This window comes from Equus przewalskii, chromosome 13, assembly GCF_037783145.1.
Source record: "Equus przewalskii isolate Varuska chromosome 13, EquPr2, whole genome shotgun sequence".
Lineage (NCBI taxonomy): Eukaryota > Metazoa > Chordata > Mammalia > Perissodactyla > Equidae > Equus > Equus przewalskii.
Genome location: NC_091843.1, coordinates 40772800 through 40793085, shown reverse-complemented (window position 1 = coordinate 40793085; position 20286 = coordinate 40772800). Strand labels below are relative to the sequence as shown.

The window sequence follows — 20286 nt, the reverse complement described above, 5'->3', positions numbered from 1 at the left end:
TACAAAACAGGTTCTTCCATGACTCTTACATAAGAAGATTAGGCCCCTTCTCCCTCCCTCCCCTGTCCCCAGCTCCTCTTCACCCCTGGGGAAATGCTTGCTGCTCCCTAACTGTGCTAAAAGGGCCCCATATCGAGGACCCACCTCTTCTCTCCCTAGCGCCAGACACAAACCTCGTAATTCCACACACAGGAAATCTGAAGAAGGAGAGAACCCAGTTTTGCTTCCTCTCTACCTGCTGTGGTTTAAGCATGATCCTGCCCAACCACAGGGGATCAGACCATCTGACCTCTCCATGATCCTGAGGAAGGTAAGGAAATATACCTCATTTTTCAGGGATTATGGGCCAGGCTGCTTGTTTACAAAGCCTTCTGGGAGAAATAAAGAAATACAGCTGCCAAGGTCTTAAGAGACACAAGGTGGTCTAAAGGAAAAACCAGCCCAAGAAAATCCAAACATCTGACACAGAAATGCAAAGGCGATGTTTTTTGTTTTTGGTGAGGAAGATTCGCCCTGAGCTAACATTTGTTGCCAATCTTCCTCTATTTTGTATATGAGCTGCCACCACAACATGGCCACTGACAGACAAGTGGTGTAGGTCCACACCCAGGAACCAAACCCAGGCCACCTAAGCAGAGTGCACCAGACTCAACCACTAGGCCACCAGGGCTGGCCCTAGGCAATGTTTCTTTTTCTTTTTTTTTTGAGGAAGACTAGCCCTGAGTTAACATCTGCCAATCCTCCTCTTTTTGCTGAGGAAGACTGGCCCTGAGCTAAGATCCATGCCCATCTTCCTCTACTTTATATGTGGGACGCCTACCACAGCATAGCTTGCCGAACTGGCGAACCCCAGGCCACCAAAGTGGAACGTGCGTACTTAACCGCTGCACCACCAGGCTGGCGCCTAGGCGATGTTTCTAAATGTAGTGCACAGGAGAATCACCTGGACTGCTGGGGACCCTGCAGGTGGTGGGGCCTCACCCCTCAGGGTTCTCCATTAATATTTCTGGGGTGGGGCCAGCAGGTGCATTTTTCACAAGCACCCTGAGTGATCCTGGAACAGCTCGCTCAGAGAAATGCTGTGACATTACATAACCTCACAGAAAGAAATTCAGGGTGTGGCTGCTCTGAACACCAGCTCCCTGAGGGGGTTAAAGAAAAGCAGTTCAGAATATTTTTATTTACATCCCTCTTCTTCAGGATCCAGCATCTGCGTGTTGTAAAAAGGGTGATTCTATTGGAAGATGATTCACTTTTTGCCCCACATCCTGTCGCTCCCACTCAGAGTTCATTCATCCAGCCAGTGTTCACTGCAGGTTGCTGTTTCCAGATGCTGCCTGAAGAACTGGGGATATAATATAATGGCGAGCAGAAACAGACACTGTCTCTTCCCTTGTGGAAAAGATAGACTTTGCTAAATCATCATACAAATAAACAAGGAATGATGAACTTTGATAAGTGTTATGGAAGAAAGTTTCTTAGAAACACTCATTCATTCAACAAATAGGTATTGGGCTCCTACAGTGGGCCAGCTACTCTTCTAGCTGTTGAGGACTCAGCAGTGAACTAAGCAGACACAGTGCCTCCCTTCTTGGTGCTTACTGGCTAGAGGGCAAGACTGACAACTAGCAAATAAACATGGACTGCCCTGTCAAGCACTGGTCAGCAACTGTAGGAAATTAAGGCGGGGCAGGGGTAGAGAGCAACAGGGGGTCTCCTCAGGACAGTCAGGGAGGCCTCTCCTTGCAGATGACTTTTGAGGAGAAACAAATGAAGAAAATGATGTGAGCAAGTGAATATTTAATGGACGGCTTGACCTGCCCTGAGAAAGGTGGGCACAGTGTATTGTCTGCAAATATGATGGCAAATTCCTCCCAACCACTCCTCCTATTAAGACTGGGTTGGCCTCAGGGCTTGCTCTGACCAACAGAATGTGGTAGAAGGGACACTGTGCCCATTCTGGGCCTAGACCCTAGAGGCCAGGCAGCTTCCATTCTCTCTTTCGTAGCCCTGGTCCCCTCAAATAAGAAATTCAACTACCCTGCTGGAGAGAGAGATCCAGCTGCCCTGCCACCCCCACCCCTACCCCCAGCAGCCAAGGTACCAGATATGTGAATGAAGCCATTTAGAACATTCCAGTCCTGGCCAAGCTCCCAGCTAAATGCACCTCCAAGCGTGACCCCAGGCAACACCACATGGAACGGGAGAACCGTCTAGCTGAGCCTTTGTGCTGGACCAGGCTTGGAATGAGGGTGGCTCAGACACTGGTGGGAGTGCAGTGGAGGTGAGGAGAGGATAAAGTAGACTGAGGAAGTAGAGCCTGTAAGACTCAGCCATGGAGGCGATGTTTCCGTCCAGATAACTAGGGGTTGGTGCTGTCCCTACTGAGCTGGGTGCACTGAGGAGGGGGAGGCGTAGGGAAAGACCGTGAGTTTGGGTTTAGCCATTGGAGGTGCCAACCCCCTGCCTTTTCCCACACCCCAGCCTGGGGGAGGGGGTTGCCTCTGGGATCACCACCAGTCTGGCCAAGGTGAGTGGCTGAAGAGTGAGAAGCTGGGCATGACTCCAACTCGCAGGGTCCCTGCCCTGACACAAATCTTTGAGGGCCAAGCCCCAAATCGGAGAGAGTTTAAAGAGGGGCCATGGTGTCTGTAGGAAAAAGGGAAAGGAAATAAATGAAGTTGACTTGATGTCTTCTTTAACAAGTACGTCATTAAACATTTGACCAAAAGATAGGAAAATGTCCCTTCCCACTGACCCTCCTGCTTGCTGAACACCCTGACTGGTTTTATTTGGGGCTTCCCTGGCCCAGTCTTGGGGAGAGGCCCTTAAGGCCAGGCCAACTGCAGCCCACTTGCCAGCCAAGTTGCTTTGCTGTCCCTGGGCTGGTTGAGCCCGGGGCGCACTCCCACTCACTCACCAACAGGTGGCAGCACACCCTGAGCCTGTGCCCCACAGGCTCTGAATAACAAATTCGCAGAGCTTTTCCTGGGTGTAAGACAGGCATCAGTCTCCCTCATTTACATCCTCGGCTCATCTTCATGCAAATATTTCAGGCCCACTAGAGTGCTGGGCTGGTTTTCTAACTCAGCTCCTGGGGCAATCCCCAGGGGGCATTTGGCAACATCTGGAGGGTTTTGTGTGGGTTTTTTTTGAGCTAACCTCTGTCGCCAATCTTCCTCTTTTTGCTTGAGGAAGATTGTTCCTGAGCTAACATCTGTGCCAATCTTCTTCTATTTTGTATGTGAGATGCCACCACAGCATGGCTTGATGAACAGTGTGTAGGTCCACACCCAGAATCCAAACCCAGAAACCCTGGGCCGCGAAAGCAGAGCACATGAACTTAACCACTAGGCCACTGAGCAGGCCCCTGGAGATGTTCTTAATCATCATAACAGGGGAGGATGTGCTATTGGCATCTACTGGTTAGAGGCCAGGGATGCTGCTAAACATCATACACAGGACAGCCCCCCACAACAGACAATTATCTAGCCCAAAATATCAACAATGCTGAAGTAGAGAAATGCTGATTTAATCAGATTCTCAAGAGGTGAAGGCCCATGAAGTCTTAGACATCTCTAGATCAGGGGCCACTGGACCAGGCTGATCCCCGGCCTCCCCTCTCTACCACCAGCCACAGAAGGCTTCCCGTTGCCTCCTTTACTGGCAGCATCTCCCTCCTCCTTCCCTCAGACCTCGCCTCATTCGTGCCTCAGTTAACAGTTCCTGGGCAGCATGCATGTGCAAGGCACTGGGCTGGCCCTGGGTAGACTCTGGGCAACAAAAGCAGACACATCCCTGCCTTTCTTCATGGAGCTCATAGGCTACAGGGAGAGACAACGCATTTGCAGATGTGACATGTGCTATGTGGGCACAACCAAGGTGCTAAGCTTTAACCAAGAAGGTTGGAAAGGGCTCTGAAAAGGCATCAGTTAAGCTAAGATCTGAAGAAGGAGTGGCCCTCTTTTTACTGAAAAGACAATATAACCAACACTAATACATAACAACACTAGCATTTCTTTAAATTGCTCATAATCCTCTCCCCGCCCACCTGCCATAACTGCAACTCTGTTCTTTTTGTGTAATAATTAATCTCCAGACCTTGTCCATGCATTGCTACAGCATTTCAACCATCCCTCAAGTAGATATATTGTATCACGAGTTTTTTCTCCCGTGTTGCTATGCAGTTTGGTTATGATCATTTCTAACAGTGTTCAATGTTTCAGTATGGCCAGGATTTTCTAAGCAGTACCCCAGTTGTTCATTTATAGGCGAGAAGGGACATCCATGTAATCTAATAGAGCTTCAGGAATCATGCTCAGCTCAACAATTTCTCTGGCCTGGACTTGCCCTTTTCCCACTTCCATCCTGTGAGTGTCTACTGAGGTAGGTGGGATGGCCACCCTCTCATGGTGGGAAGGGACCACCGAGGTCAGTCAACCTGGTGGTGGGCAAACCTGACTGCACATCAGGGGTCATCAGGGAACCTCGATACAGTATGGATTCCTAGGCCCCGCCCCATATGCCCCATCAGGATCTCAGGCGTAGGCCAGTGTGGAGGGTTTCAAGTATGTCCACTAATTCTTTCACAATCCTCCCTTCAATAGATGGCTCCTAATTCCCCTCTCCTTGAATGTGGACCAGAGGGTTTAGTGACTTGCTTCTAAGGAAAACATGCAGCAAAAATGATGCCATGTGACTTCCAAGGCAAGTCAGAAAAGACATTGGAGCTTCTGCCTTGCTCTCTCTAGGATTACTCACTCTGAAGAAGCTGGTGGCCATGTCATAAGGACACTCGAGCAGCCCTGGAAGAGGCCCATGTTGGGAGGAGCCAAGTTCTCCTGCCAACAACTGTTCCAGTTTGTCCGGGACAGTCCTAGTTTTGCACTCAAAGTCCCACATCCCATGAAACCTTTTAGTCCTAGGCAAATGGAAACAAGTGGTCACCCTAACAGCCAGCACCAACCTTCCAGCCATGTGAGTGAGCCACCTTGGAAGCAGAACCTCCAGCCCCAGCCAAGCCTTCAGATGACCGCAGCCCTGACCGCAACTTCATGAGAGACTCTGAGCCTAATAACACAGCCAAGTCACTCAAACTCCTGACCTACAGAAAGTATGTGAGATAATAAAGGTTAATTGTTGTTTAAGCCACCATATTTGGGGATAACTTAATATGCAGCAATAGATCAGTAATATACCCAGGACTCTATATTTCATCACATTCCTGGATAATTTGGTCTATGAATCAGCAGATGTGAACCACGGATCTGGTCTCATTCCCCAAAGTAGCACTTTCCAATAGAAATTTCTGCAATGATGGAACGGCCATATATCTGTGCTATCCAATGTGATAGTCCATAGCCAACTGTGGCTCCTGAGCCTTAGAAATGTGGCTGGTATAACTGAGGATCTGAATTTTCTATTTGATTTTAATTTTAATAAATTAAACTTTAAATCTAAATAGCACACATGTATGATTCCATTTACATAACATTGTGAAAATGACAAAATTATAGAGATGGAAAACAGATTAGTGGTTTACAGGGGTTAGGGATGGTGGGGGAGAGGGTGGTGGCTGATTGTAAAAGGGTAGCAGGTGGGAGATCTTTGTGGCAATGGAATAGTTCCGTGTCTTGATTATGGTGGTGGTTACACATATCTACATATGTGAGAAAATGACATAGCACTATACACACATTGTACCAACATCAGTTTCCTGGTGTTGATATTGTGCAGTGATGTAAAACGTAACCACTGGGGGAAACAGGTGAAGGGTACATAGGACCTCACTGTACTATTTTTGCCACTTCCTGGAAATCTATAATTATTTTACAATAAATAAAATATTTTTAAATATGAAATGAGCATAAAGCACCAAATAGCACATGTCACTAGTGCCTACCACCTTGGACAGTGAGGTCCTAAATAATTCACAGATCCCCCTGCAGTATCTTCTGGTCATTGAGCGTCTGTTCAGAACTTCTAGTGACAGCAGACTCACCACCTCTCAAGGTTAAGTAAGCTCAGACTCGCAGGTTGAAACCAGCAGGTAGAAAAGCTTTCCCTTCAGATCTCCATTGTGCTAGAATCATGAATTAGGCCCAGATTTGCTGGAACAAGGCCTCTTCCCCGGGGCACCCAAGGGACCCAACAGAAAAATGGTCCAGCTGCCACCTCCATTACCATCACTTGTCATTCATGAGACAGACCACAACCTTTTGCCCCCAGGCAACTCTGGATGACCACCTTGGGTGGGCATCAAGTCAGCTTTAAAAGCAGCCATTTGCTGACCAATCCAGCTGATCAAGAGAGAACTAAACCCAGGCATAGGATTTTAGACAGTGAGGAATCTTCCAGTCCTCCTGGTTTTATCTCTGCCTTTTATAGATGGGAAAATAAAGACTTGGAGTAAATCTATAGGAATTAAATTCACTTCACTTAAAAAAAATGTATTACCTGTGGTAGACTGAATAATGTTCCCCCAAAAATATCTAGGTCCTAACCCTAGAATCTGTGAATGTTATCCTATGTGGCAAAAGGGACTTTGCAGAGGTAATTAAATTAAGGATCTTGAGATGGGGAGATTATCCTGGATTATCCGGATGGATCCTAAATGCAGTCACAAGTGTTTTTACGAGAGGCAAAGGGAGATTTTATACAGAAGGAGAAAGCAATGCAAGAAAGAAGTAAGATGCTATACTGCTGGCTTTGAAGATGGAGGAAGAGGCCATGAGCCAAAGAATGTAGCTCTATAAGGTGGAAAAGGCAAGGAAACAGCCTCTGTCCTAGGGCCTTGAGGGAGCACGGGCCTGGCAATCCCTTGGTTTTGGTCCAGTGAAACCATTCAGACTTCTGGCCTCCAGAAATGGAAGACAATAAATCATGCTGTTTTAAGTCATGGAATTTGCGGTAATTTGTTACAGCGGCATTAGGAAATTAATATATTGGCTAATAAAACTACACCTACACTTACTTTTTGACCCAGCAACCCACTTCTCAAAATATACACCTCCAACAATACAAAATATGCATGCTCAAGGTTATTCATTGCAGAATTGTTCGCAATTGCAAAATAAAGGAAACCACCTAAATGTCCATGCAGGGGCCTGCCCCATGGCCAAGTGCTTAAATTCACACACTCTGCTTCAGCGGCCTGGGGTCGCCAGTTCAGATCCTGGGCACGGACCTATACACTGCTCACCAATCCATGGTGTGGCGACATCCCACATAGAGGAACTAGAATGACCTACAGCTAGGATATACAACTATGTACTGGGGCTTTGGGGAGGGAAAAAAAAAAACAGGAATATTGGCAACAGATGTTAGCTCAGGGCCGATCTCCTCACCAAAAAAAAAAAAAAAAAAAAAAAAGCCTATAAATGTCTATGCATAGGAGAGTAGTTGAATAAACTATGGTATGACCATATAACGGAGTAGCATGCAGCTGTAAATCAAAATGAAGAAACTAATACAAATTGATTCCCAAGAGGTATTAAGTGGAAGAAAATGCAAAAGAGTATCCATTTTATGCTATTTTTTGGGTAAAAAAAAAAAAGGAGATTTAAGAAAATATGCATGTATCTGCTCATTGTGCACAAAGTAATTCAGGTAGGAGAAACTATTAATTAATGAGCTTCCTTACCTACAGGGAGGGAGGGAAGGGGGTGTAGGAAGAGGGACGGAAAGGTAGAAGGAGTGCCTGGGGAGCGCCACTTCTCTGAGTGTATCTTTTTATATAGTTCTGGGTCTTAAACCATGGTAAAATTTCACATACCAAAAAAAATTAATTAAAATCAAGCAGGATGTGGGGAGGCCTCAAATGGAATAAAAATAGCAATAAATGAATTTAACTATATTAGAAATAAATAACAGAACCAGCCACACCAAAGGAGTGAGGAAGAAAAAAGCTAATCTAAGTAACTTTAAAAACGTTATTTTGACCATACATTGTAAGACAGAAGACAAAAAAGCACTATACACATCTATTTTAGTTTGTAATTTCTTCTTCAGAAGAGTATGGGTCAGCAATTCGAAATCTACTTTATGTGTGTAGTGGATTGAATAGTGTGTCCCCAAAAGATTTGTCCAGGTCCTAACCCCTGGTACCCGGGAACGTGACCTTATTTGGAAATAGGGTCTTTGCAGAATAAAGTTAAAGATCTCGAGATGAGAGTGGGCCCTCAATCCAATGACTGGAGTCCTTATAAGGGAAGGGAGAGGGAGGGCCGGCCCTGTGGCCATGGTTAAGTTCTCGCACTCCACTTCGGCGGCATGGGGTTTCACCAGTTTGGATCCTGGGAGCGGACATGGCACCGCTCATCAGGCTGTGCTGAGGTGGCGTCCCACATGCCACAGCTAGAAGGACCCACAACTAAAATATGCAACTATGTGCTGGGGGGATTTGGGGAGAAAAAGCAGAAAAAAAAATTAGATTGGCAACAGTTGTTAGCTCAGATACCAATCTTTAAAAAAATATTTAAAAATAGAAGAGAGGGAGATCAGACACACAGAGACACACAGGGAGGAAGGCCATGTGAAAACAGGCAGAGAATGGAATGATGCATCTACAAGCCAAGGAACCCCAAGGGCTGCCAGCACCACCCGAAGCCGGGAGAGAGGTGTGGAACCATTCTCCCTCAGAGCCTTGAGAAGGACCAACCCTACTGACACCTTGATCTTGGATGACTGGTCTTCAGAACCGCGAGAAAGAAAATAAAATTCTATTGTTTTAAGCTGCCCGGTTTGTGGTAATTAGTTGCAGTAACCTTAGGAAACATACAATGTGTGTATTGGGATTGAGCAAATAAATATACATTTGTGGATAATGAGGGCCAGGTTTCTCAATTTTGAAGACAAAGTTACAAATAAGAGAAGAGGAAGACTTAAAATCAACCCTGTGGTATTGAATTGGGATCGGAGGTATCAGTACAAATTCACGATTTTTTAAGAAAAAGCGAGCTTGAGATGTGTGTGTACCCGTCTACAGGGACGTGTGTTTCCTAGCTCTGTCCACTGAGCGGGCCTAGAGGCAGTCATGCTCTGGTATCCAGATCTTGGTTTCTAAGCACCATGCTCCGACAGAAGGAACCAGAGCCCCATGGAGAAATGGCTGCCCCCAGGGCTGAGGCACGGAAAGTATAAGATGAGCCTGGTGTATCTTGTGGTTCCAGAAATTACAGATTTGCTAGGAAAAAAAAAAGGATAGGTGCCCACAGGAGCCAACATGAAAGAGTTGCCAAACATGGGACAATTTGAACAACAAAATAAATCATGATATTAATGGATTATAACTCCCAGAATAAAATAAATGTCCCCGAATCTATACTGATATAAATAAATAATCTATTAAATCTATTACATAAATAAATAATAAATAAATCTAATAAAGAAAGAAAGAGTTGATAAAAACAGAAAATCACCATTTGTCAAACACCACAGAAATTGTTGCAGGCAAGAATCATGAATGGATGCTAAAATTAGTGAGCCAAAATATGACAAGAAATAGAATATTTGCATAGTCTCAATGTATTTCCTCAAGAGATGTTTTAATTACAAAGAGAGAACATCATAGCTTTACAGTGGAGAAACCTGGCAGACACTACCTTCCCCACATGATGGAAGTTAACATCCGCAGTAACAAGACTCACAGACACGTGTGCCTCCCGAGCTCCTGCTCTTAGAAGAACACAGCATCACTAGTGTGGTACTCCTGCCAAAATGCATAACCTCAGTCTAATCATCAAACATTTCAAACACACACAAATTGGGGGACTTCCACAAAATAACTAGCCAATACTCTTCAAAGTGTCAAGGTCATGAAACACTGGGGGGTTGTCCCAGACTGGAAGAAACTAAAGAGACATGAAACTAAATTCAAGACGGAATCCCTGGATTGAAACTTCAACCAGAATAAAGGACATTAATGGGGCAACTGAAATTGTATTAAGATCTAAAGATTAGTGAATTGTAGGGGCCGGCCCTGTGGCCAAGTGGTTAAGTTCGCGCACTCCCCTTTGGCGTCCCAGGGTTTCACCAGTTCCAATCCTGGGTGCAGACATGGCCCCGCTCACAGGCTATGCTGAGGCAGCATCCCACACAGCACAACCAGAAGGACCTAGAACTAGAATACACAACTGTGGACTGGGGCACCCAGGGAAGAAGAAGAAGAGAAAAAAGAAGAAGATTGGTGACAGATGTTAGCTGAGGGCCAATCTTAAAAAACATAAAATTTAAAAAAGTGAAAAAAAAAGATTAGTGAATTATATTATATCAATGTTAATTCCTATGGTTATAAATTATATTGACATTAGGGTCAGCAGAGTGAAAGTATATCTGAACGCGGTAGTATTTTTACACTAAAATTATTTCAAAATAAAAGAGCTTTTTTTGGAGTATTTTTTGTGCATGTTTGTGAGGAAGATTGGCCCTGAACTAACATCTGTTGCTAGTCTTCCTCCTTTTTTTTGCTTTAGGAAGATTGTCACTGAGCTAACATCTGTGCCAATATTCCTCTATTTTATGTGGGATGCTGTCACAGCGTGGCCTGATAAGCCATGCTAGGTCCGGGACCAGGATCCAAACCTGTGAACCCTAGGCTGCCAGAACAGAGCATGTGAACTTAACCACTGTGCCACCAGTCCAGCCCTAGAGTGTTTATTAAGTCATATCTACATGCCAGAGGGTGTTCCAGAGACTGGGGGCATTGTAGTCAATGCTAGATGTGGCCTCTGCCTTCCAGGAGTTATAATGCATGTGGTTCACGAACAAATAAGGAAACAAACACCTAAATGATACATTTCAAATAGTGAAAAGTGCAGTGGAGAACACAAAAGGGGGAGAAGAATTAGCTGAGGGTCCTAATTTAGTAAGAGTGGTCAGGAAAGATCTCTCTGACTTTAGAGCTGAGGACTGAAAGCACTCAGAGAGCAAACCATATAACTATCTGGGGGAAGAGTGGTCCAGGCAGAGCAAACAGCAAGTGCAAAAGCCCTGAGGTAGGAATGAGCAAAAAGTGGAGTGTGGCTGGAGTGAAGCCAATGAGGATGGAGTGGTAAGAGAGGAGATTGGAAGGCAGGCAGGGCCAGAGCCTGCACTGCAGGGTTTTGCCCGCCATGGCCAGGACTGGAAACTTTATTTCTTGTGCAAATGCCAATGACTCCTCTCCACCAAACGTCACTCACAGCATATGTGTGGGAGAGCACGGGCAGATGCTTATGAGTCCAAAATAACTAGTGTTGTCTTGAAAACATGAAAAGATTTTCAAAAAGATGACTTGATTCTCTCAAGCCTTTTCTTGGTTCAAACTGCTATAAACCCTTCATTTGTAGAATGTTCTGGAATGTTCTCTGAGCTTTCCCTTGGTTCAAACACCTCCTTCACGGATTAAGTCCTTTCACCCTTTGCTAACTAGCCCATAACAATTAAAGTAGTTCTGCTTGGTATCAATATGATAGTAAATCCCAAAGCTACGTTGGAGACCAAAACCTTGGGAGAGTCAGTTAACAGCCCTCCAGGTAAGGCAAGGCATGTCCATATTGATTCTGGGTATTATCACTGAGATAAGACACAAATTAGCAAACGCCCATGGAAAAGCCACAGGCACTAATGTAAAGGCCCAATCTAGGCACAGTTGTTTATTGCGACCTTCTCCACTGTCGAGGTCACTACTCGCTGATCTGCATGCCTCTGAATTTTCAGAGCACTGGAGCGCGTCCACACGAGGGAAATGAAGCATGCTCTTCAGAAAGCGTCTGGAATTTCTCCTCCCCACCCCACCCTCCCTTCCTTGTTGGTTAGCAGAGGACCAGAGAACCAACCTCTCGGTGCTACAGTGATTCGAAAGCCGGGCTTCACGTCGGTGTCACCTGGAGAGCTCTAAAGACACTGGTGCCGGGCCCTCCCCCAGAGACGATGATTTAATGGGTCTGGGATGGCCCGGGACGTCGGTATTCTGAAAGCTCCGTCTGGTGATTCCACCGGGCAGCCGGGTCTGAGAACCTTGGGTGGCCGGAAGACCTGGTTGCTCTTAGAGAATTAGCCGCCAGGTGGCGGTAGAAGATGGCCGAAGAAGCCCGGCGGGCGGCTGCCCGGCTCCCAAAGCCTGCTGCGTATCCGGGAGGAGGCAGAGTCCTCGGAATTCGGGGTGCGGGCCCTAGCCTCCTGCCACTAAAGGTTTTTTTCACCCTAAGAGTGTGCGTGCGATGTGGGCCTAGAGGCGTTTCCCCCAAATTTCCTTACCTCTCCTGGTTGGAGCCTCCGTGGGCCTTAGTAGGCTGCAGGGGGTCCCAGAAGCATTGCCCCCCACCTCCCACCCCCATACAGAGCAAATTCGCATGTACCTGTGGTCTGGTCAACTAAGAAAACAGAACTGGTGCCAGCACACCCCTTTTCAGGTGCAGGAGCTCCGGGAACACCAAAACAGGCCCCTCTCAGGGCCCAGAGCTGCGGGGGCCTCACTTCCCTGGATCCACAAGAAAGTTACCTGTGCTTTTGGCAACCAAGAGAGAGACCTCTAAGCAGGCAGCACTCACACCTTATAGGAAGCATTGGTTCCACATCTCTCCAAAACACCCTTGGAAGAAAAACCCAGCTACCCAGTAGTGCCCCCTCCCAAGGTGGGAAGGAGGACCACCCCAGGAAGTCATTGCTCCCGGAATTACTTTAACTTCCCAAGAGTTCGTCACAAAGGTCTGTGAACCCCTTTAAATCTAGTGCAAAATTCTGTGTGCGTTTTTTTCACCAAGGAGAGTGTCTATAGCTTTCACTAGAAAGATCAAAAATACAAAAGATTAAGAACTGTCAAAAGAGAGGGACTTTAATAAAGAAATTTAAAATATTTGGGATCCAGTTCCTTTATTCTGAATAAATGTGCTCACTTTGCTCACCCCACTGCCACTGGCCCCCATGAAGGGAAACACTGCCAGCCCCTTCCCTTGCTGGTTCAAGGATTTGGCCGGCCTTTTGTCCCTCCCTCACCTTCTGAACATCTCGGGTCACCTGCAGGCTCTGGGCATGATGGAGCTCACCTTGCTCAGGTGACTTTTTTCCTTGGAAGGTATCAGAAAAGAGACCTCTCTGGCTGTGGGCTGAAAATTCTGTGAACTAATCTTTTCTGCTTCAGGTGGCTGCATACCCTATGGGAGGGGTCACAGGCCCAGTGGGAGCACATCCATGGATCATGGAGCCCAGGCAGTGTGGGGGCCTCTACCAGACCAGAGGGCAGATGGAGGACGGGAGCTGGGGCTGGGGAAGACCACGCCCGATGGCCGAGGTCCCACAGGATGTGAAGTACTTTTCCGATAGGCTCAGGAGTGGCTGTTCAGGGTTGCCCTGGAAGTCAGCGCCATGAGTGGCACCAGATTCAGTGGTGTCTCATCCACCCTCTGCCAGCGGGAGTGGGAGAGACAGGGTGGAATAGAGCCCAGTGCCTCATTTCACCAGAGAGGAAACTGAAGCTCAGAGAGGGGTAGGTCCTGCCTCATGTCATACAGCGAGGGGCCTCTAACCTGGGTCTTCTGCCTTCCATGTGGGGCCCTTTCTCTGGCCCCGTGAGGAGTCCCCAGCTCCAAGCATCCTTCTTGGTTGGGGGGAACTCCATGGGCTCAGGGCCCACCCAGGGTGGGCTGGCTGGCCTGTCCTCTGAGGGAGTGAGGCGCCTCACTGGCCACCAGCCACCCCTCCCCAGATACCCTCACACTCCCTAACGGCCTGGCCACCCTCGATGCTCCTGAGGTGACCCGTTTCCCTCCTTTCCTCTCAGCTTCAAAACAAACCAAAATACAGACTAACATCCTTTGTTTGTTTTGGGGGATCAGAGAAAGGGGAAAGCAGCTCTGTGGGTTTGCACTTAAAAACAAAACTACTCTGAGCTGCCCGAGCAGAAACCAAACCAAAGGTGAATTCAGAGGCCAGAAACCCTCGTGGCAATGCTGTCTCGGAATGAGTCAAGGGAGGGCGTGGCAGTCTCGGAAACAAGGCCGCCCACTGACCCTGCGCTGGTGGCTCAGGGTCAGACAGCCGCCACAGTGGGCTCAAGGCCATGGCCACCCCACACTCACCCTGGGCAGTGTGGACTTGGCAGGGGACCCAGCCCTGATAGAGGCCCAGACCTGCCCCCCTGGCAAGGAGGGAGAAGAAGATGGGGCACAGCAGTGGAAACCAAGCCCAGTGACTCTGGACCTCACAGCCTCTGACTACCCTCCCTCTTAGCATCCCTTGAGCCCACAGACCCGTGCAGGGTACCCAGGACCAGATGAAGCAGACCTGGGCCCTGCCCCATGGGAGCTCCTGGCCAGCAGGTGAGACAACGGGGGCCCACTTAGCACTGGGTGCTGTCATGGGGTATGGCCGAGCACTGTCTCACCTGCCTATTGGACTTGTGCTTCCTGATGAAACTGGATTCCCCAGGCCTCCACCTCCAGAAGGGAGCACACAGTAGGGCAGAAACCAGAATGTTCCAGGCATCTGAGCACTCCCTTCTCAGCACTCAGGGTGTGTGGGCCCTGGGAGACATAGTGAGTGGGGACTCTGCCTGGGCCCTTTCCTGAGTTTGGCTGAGGGAATGGAGCATCTGAAGGCTGACCCACAGAGGCCAAGCTGGTGCTGCTGGAGCCCATCAACAGTCTCAGTGAACACCTATGAGCCGTGAGAGAGGTGGCAGGAGAACAGAGGTCAGAGACTCCAGGTTGAACAGTGAGTCAGCTGGCCTGGCAGAGCAATGTCATCTATATCGACTGTCCAAACATGGCCAGAGATGCTCTTCTCCCAAGAGTTTGAGGTGCTCAGTCTTATTTGAACTTCATAACTCTCCAGGCTGGAGAGAAGGAGGCAGCTGGGGTTCAGAGAGGCAAAGCAATTTACTTAAGGTCCCATAGCAAGCCAGCACCATGTCAGACCTGGGCCATACCCCTCCCAGGAGTCACCCACTCAGAGCAAGACTCTAGACAGCGGGACTGCCTGGTGGGAGGTGGCTGGAAAGGACTCCTCACCTCCTCCCTGGTTATTCCGGCCTAGGATGTGTTGAACAGACTTTGAATTGAGTGCTTCCATTTTCTTAAGCTACCGTTTTTAGCTCTTTGACAATAAGCTGAGCACTTGACCCTATTCTCTCATCTAATCCTCCTCCAGCCCTCACAAGTAGGTGTCTTCACTAGTCCATTTCAGAGGTGATGTAACTGACAATAATCAACCAGCCAAAGGTCACACAGCTGGTAAGTGGCAGACTGGGGCTCAACCAAGCCTTTCCGACTCCAGAGAGAGGCTCTTTCCTGCTCAGTCCCCCACATCCCACCCCTACCTCTTTACCACTGGAATTTTTAGCTTGCGCCCCCTCGTTGTTATAACTGCTGAAAAGTTGGGCCTGTTCCGAGATCCTGGGTTATGATTCGAGCCTAAACTTCAGAGGCTCATCACCCCTTGCAGGGAGGCAGACTCAGACATCTGTGCAGAGCCCCAGTGTACATGTGCAGGTGTGTATACCCACCAACGGCAGCCGACATCTGGTACCCACCTCCTATCAATGGGAGATCTGCCCCATCCTTCCTGCTTGGGTCCCCCTCAGCTGCTGGGCCCCACAGGGAAGCCCCCAGTGTCCATGGATTCCTACGACCTTCCAGGGCCCTGCTAAGCTAGCTGGCCTTTCAACTCCCTCGATACAACCGAAGCATCCTCTCTTCCTTCAGAATAGGAGCTCAACAGCACGTGTGTGTGCACATCTCTATGTGTCTGTGTGCACATTCCTGTGTGGGTGTGTATCCGTGTGTGCATTTGTATGCAGGTGCCTATCGAGGTAGGTGTCTCAGCGAAGAAATGATTGTGTGATGTGCCAAGCTGTGTGTCTGTGTGTGTGTCATTGAAATGTTGATTCTTGGGGCTGACCCCGTGGCTGAGTGGTTAAGTTCGCACGCTCTGCTTCGGCAGCACAAGGTTTCACAGGTTTAGATCCTGGGCGCGGACATGGCATCGCTCATCAAGCCATGTTGAGGCAGTATCCCACATGCCACAACTAGAAGGACCCACAACTAAAAATACACAACTATGTACCAGGGGGCTTTGGGGAGAGAAAGGAAAAATAAAATCTTTAAAAAAAATAAAATTAAAATTAATGTTCATTCTTTCACCCCACATTTCTTGAGCACCGAGCCACATGTGAGGCACCCTCAACCCTGGCCATTCTCAGGAAGAGAGGCCTGGGCAGGGGCTGTAATGCCGTACTAGAGCCAGAGGGCAGTTTTGGCTGGTCCCAAGACAGGGCCCAGCACAGGGGCTCAGCAACCCCCAACGAGGCCCGCCCTGCAAAGCTCCACTCTTTTCCTCCCTGACTTCATCACAGGCCAAACCCCCAGGGCCACAGGAGACAAAGCGACCGCTGCCACAGGGGAGGAAGAACAGCTAGGGATCAAGATTCCCAAAGAAAGTCCACAAAATCAGCCCGAACAATTCCAGGCCCTGCCAGCTTAAGCTTGGAACGCCTGCGGAGAAACACAGCGTGTGCGGCCCATCTGGGAGCCACCCCATTGTTTACAGAGGGGACAGCCGAAGCCAGTATGTTCGTTTCCTGTTGCTGCTGCTGTAACAAATCCCCACAGACTTAGTGCCAAAACAACAGTCATTTATTAGCTTACAGCACCGGAGCTCAGGAGTCCTGAAATCAAGGTGTGCGCAGAGCTGCATTCCTTCTGCAGCACTAGGAGAGAATCTTTTCCTTGCCTTTTCCAGCTTCTAGAAGCTGCCTGCATTCCTTAGCTCATGACCCCATCTTCCCTCTTCCACGCCAGCGCCACGGCGGAGTATCTTCAGATCTCCCCAGACCCCTGCTTTTGTGGCAGGGCTCTTCCGACTGGCTCTCCTGCCTCCCCCTTGAAGGAGCCTTGTGATTGCATTGGCCCCACCTGGATAATCCAGAAAATCATCCCGTTGCAAGATCCTTAAGAAATCACATCTGTGAAGTCCCTTTGGCCATGTAAAGGAACACACTCACAGGTCCTGGGGATTAGAGCGTGGACATTTGAGGGAAGTGGGAAATATTATTCTGCCCATCGCATCCAAAAATGCAAGGACCTGAGGTCTGAAGGAGTTGAGCAAAGGCCAGAACTCGGGCTGCAGGTCCTCCAGCTCTGGGTCCCTTTGGGTAGAGCCTCAGGATAGAGGAAAAGGAGGCCTCCCCCCAAACTTAAGCCATTCTCCTAAAATACGCCATGCACAAGGTTGTCAATAGCACCTGGTTTGCTTTGCATCCCAGCTCCACCACCTACTCGTGGGGTGACCTTGGGCCTGTGGCTCAATGCCTCTGGGCCTCTGACTTCTCATCCATGAAGAGGGGTGATGATGAGGAGCCACCACATAGTCTAATTTGAGGGTGCAATGAGCCTGTGTTGGCTGCTGTTGGAGCTGTGGCAGTGATCTCAGCCGCCCCTCAGCACACCCCTGCTCATTTAGAAATGAGAAAAGGGGGGACCTGGCGAGGGAAGGGACACACATAGGGACCCAGCAGGGCTGGTAACCAAGATAGTGACCTTGACCCTGGGAGCCCTTCTCATGCCCCTCCCCAGAGCAGTGGGGTGCCTGCTTTCCTGGAAACTCCCCAGGGAATGAAGCCTTTGATACCTAAGGGGGTCGGAGAAAGAGAACAAAGGGATCTTTTTGCCTGAAAAGCTGCCTGCTGGTGCAGGGCAGAAACTCTGGTTAATAAAGGCTTGGGTGTTGTGTGACTACAGACACACAGGCAGGTGGTCCATGGGGTACCCCATGGGGTGGGGTGCCCACAGAGAGTCAACAGAGACTCGGTGAGTGTCCCCAGAGCTTGGAGGGAGGGGCTATGTCAAAGGTGCTGCCAAGGCCTCTCCAAACAGGAGGTGGGGACTGGATGAGGAGAGGTTCCCGGGGAACTAAGAAGGCTTCCAGGACAGGGACATGAGCCAGGTCGCTGAGGACCATTCCTGTGGGAGAAAGAAAAGATGCTCTCCTGTCCATCTCCAGCCACAGGATCTCCGGTCAGCCTCGACAGGAGGAAACTCAGGGCCAGCAGAGGCTGCAGGGCCTCGCCAGCGCCTCCACGGATGCTGCCCCCTCACCGTCATATTGCCAAAAAGTATTTGATCAGCTTATGGGACTGCAGACTGCAATCGGCTGCAGTCTTTGGGGTGTTTCCTTTTTTTGCTTTTCCATGTTCTGTTTTGATTCTGCACACCTTTTCGTGCAGTGTGGACATATGCAAAGCAAATTAGCAAGTGACCTGGTGCTGCTCCCAGGGCAGCGAGGCTGGCTTGAGAGTGAAGAGGTACGTGTGCCAGGCCTCAGAGGCACACTTCACCACAGTGTCCTGCTTTTAACAACATCCACATCACAGCATGAAACTGGATCAGAAAAGGCTAACTGACATGCACCATCGTTTTTCTCTGACTTTTTAAATATATAGAAACTTCATTACTATTCACAAAAGAAATTCATACTTAATAAAGAAAATTGGGTCATGAGAACAGCCCACTCAGTGGCCTCACCATCCAAAGACAGTCACAGCTAATATCTTGGTCTATTTCCTTCCAGTCTTTTTTCCAGGGAAAACTTTTTTTTTCTTTTTTTTTGCGGGGGGGGGGAAGATTAGCCCTGAGCTAACTGCTGCCAATCCTCCTGTTTTTGCTGAGGAAGACTGGCCCTGAGCTAACCTCCGTGCCCATCTTACTCTACTTTATACATGGGACACCTACCACAGCATGGCTTTTGCCAAGTGGTGCCATGTCCATACCCGGGATCGGAACCAGCGAACCCCCGGCCGCCAAGAAGCAGAACGTGCGCATTTAACCACTGCGCCACCAGGCCAGCCCGCCAGGGAAAACCTCTTATTTTTAACATATCTGTGCTCATGCTGCATATATACCTTCTGGGGTTTTCATTTAGCACTAATTTATTTACTGCTGGAGCTCTGGCAGTTTGAGCAGTATGTGGCACAAGTAGGACCTCAGTAAGTATTTGCTGAATAAATGAATTAATGAACATAGACAATTTTTCTACATTATGCAAAAGTAATAATCATAATATGTGACAATCAAGGGCTTAGTTTGTGCTATTTTATGTACATTATCTCATGTGATGCTCACAAAACCGTGTGAGGTAGGTACTGTTATCCCCATTTTACAGATATGTAAACTAAGGTTCACAGAGAGATTAAGTCCCAGGGTTATATGGGTAGGACTAGGTTTCTTTCTTTCTTTTTTTTTTTTGGTGAGGAAGATTGTCCCTGAGCTAACACCTATGCCAATCTTCCACTATTTTGTATGTGGGATACTGCCATAGCATGGCTTGATGGGTGATGTGTAATTCTGTGCCTAGGATCTGAGCCTGCAAACCCCATGCCACCAAAGCAGAGCATGCAAACTTAACCACTATACCACCGGGCAGGCCTGAGCACTGGGTTTCTAACCCAGGTCTGGCTGATCCCAAGCTGTATTCCTAATGCTATGTATCACTGCCTTTTAGTGAACATTTTTAGAAACAGTGTTTAAAATGACTTCATAATAGTCTTTTAAATAGACATCCATTCCTCAGTCACTACAAATTTAGGTTATTTTCTGGTTTTTCCCCACTGTCATAAATAATTCCACAATAAACAACTTTATGCATAACAGAACTCCACATTTAAGGGCTATTCGTTAGCAAAGACTCCCCAGAAATTGAATTCTTGGTTCAAACTGATGCAAGTACTTGTAAAGATTCTGAGGGATGTTTTTCATTCAATTATGTTTTGTTTTGTCCTGTTTTGTTTTACATATGGAAATTTAGATGTATTAAAGCCACCACCTTTTCTTTTATAATGTTGTCCACTGTTTCCAGCTTTGACATGCCCTCCCTTTCCAGGGAAGTTAATAATTCTATTTTCTAGTCATTGTACAGTATGCTTTTAAATTATTCAATCCTTTCGTTCTTCAGCACATCCTTTGGGGCCTGTGCTGAAGAGAGGCCCCCATTTACACTTCCAAGCCCCCCAGGAATGCCCTGCCTCTGTCCTCTGGGCAGGGGTTGAGATGAAAGAGAATGAGAAATAAGAAGAGTGTGAAATACAGAGGCAGGTGTTTTCCTAATTGCAGGGGAATGACTGCCCCTTCTTCTACACATGAATGACTTTCTCTCAAGGTCTTCCATTTCTCCTTAGAAGCTTCTAAAATGCAGTGCTTGACCTGGAGTCAAGGCAGAACTGTCCTAATGAGAGCCGGCTTAAGAAATTCCTTAAAAAACTCAAAGTATGCAAAAACTCTTCAAATGGACTAACAAAAATATGTCAAATTGGGAGTG

General features: G+C 47.9%; 1 protein-coding gene and 1 long non-coding RNA gene across 4 annotated transcripts in view; one reads left to right on the top strand and one right to left on the bottom strand.

Annotated features, from left to right (window-relative positions):
• The window catches only part of VDAC1 (voltage dependent anion channel 1), a 101800-nt gene that overhangs the window by 33174 nt on the left and 48340 nt on the right, over positions 1–20286 (bottom strand). The window lies entirely within an intron of this gene.
• LOC139075319 (uncharacterized) lies at positions 28–5147 on the top strand. Its single transcript, XR_011525599.1, has 2 exons — positions 28–310; positions 4752–5147. It is a non-coding gene; the product is annotated as an uncharacterized lncRNA (long non-coding RNA).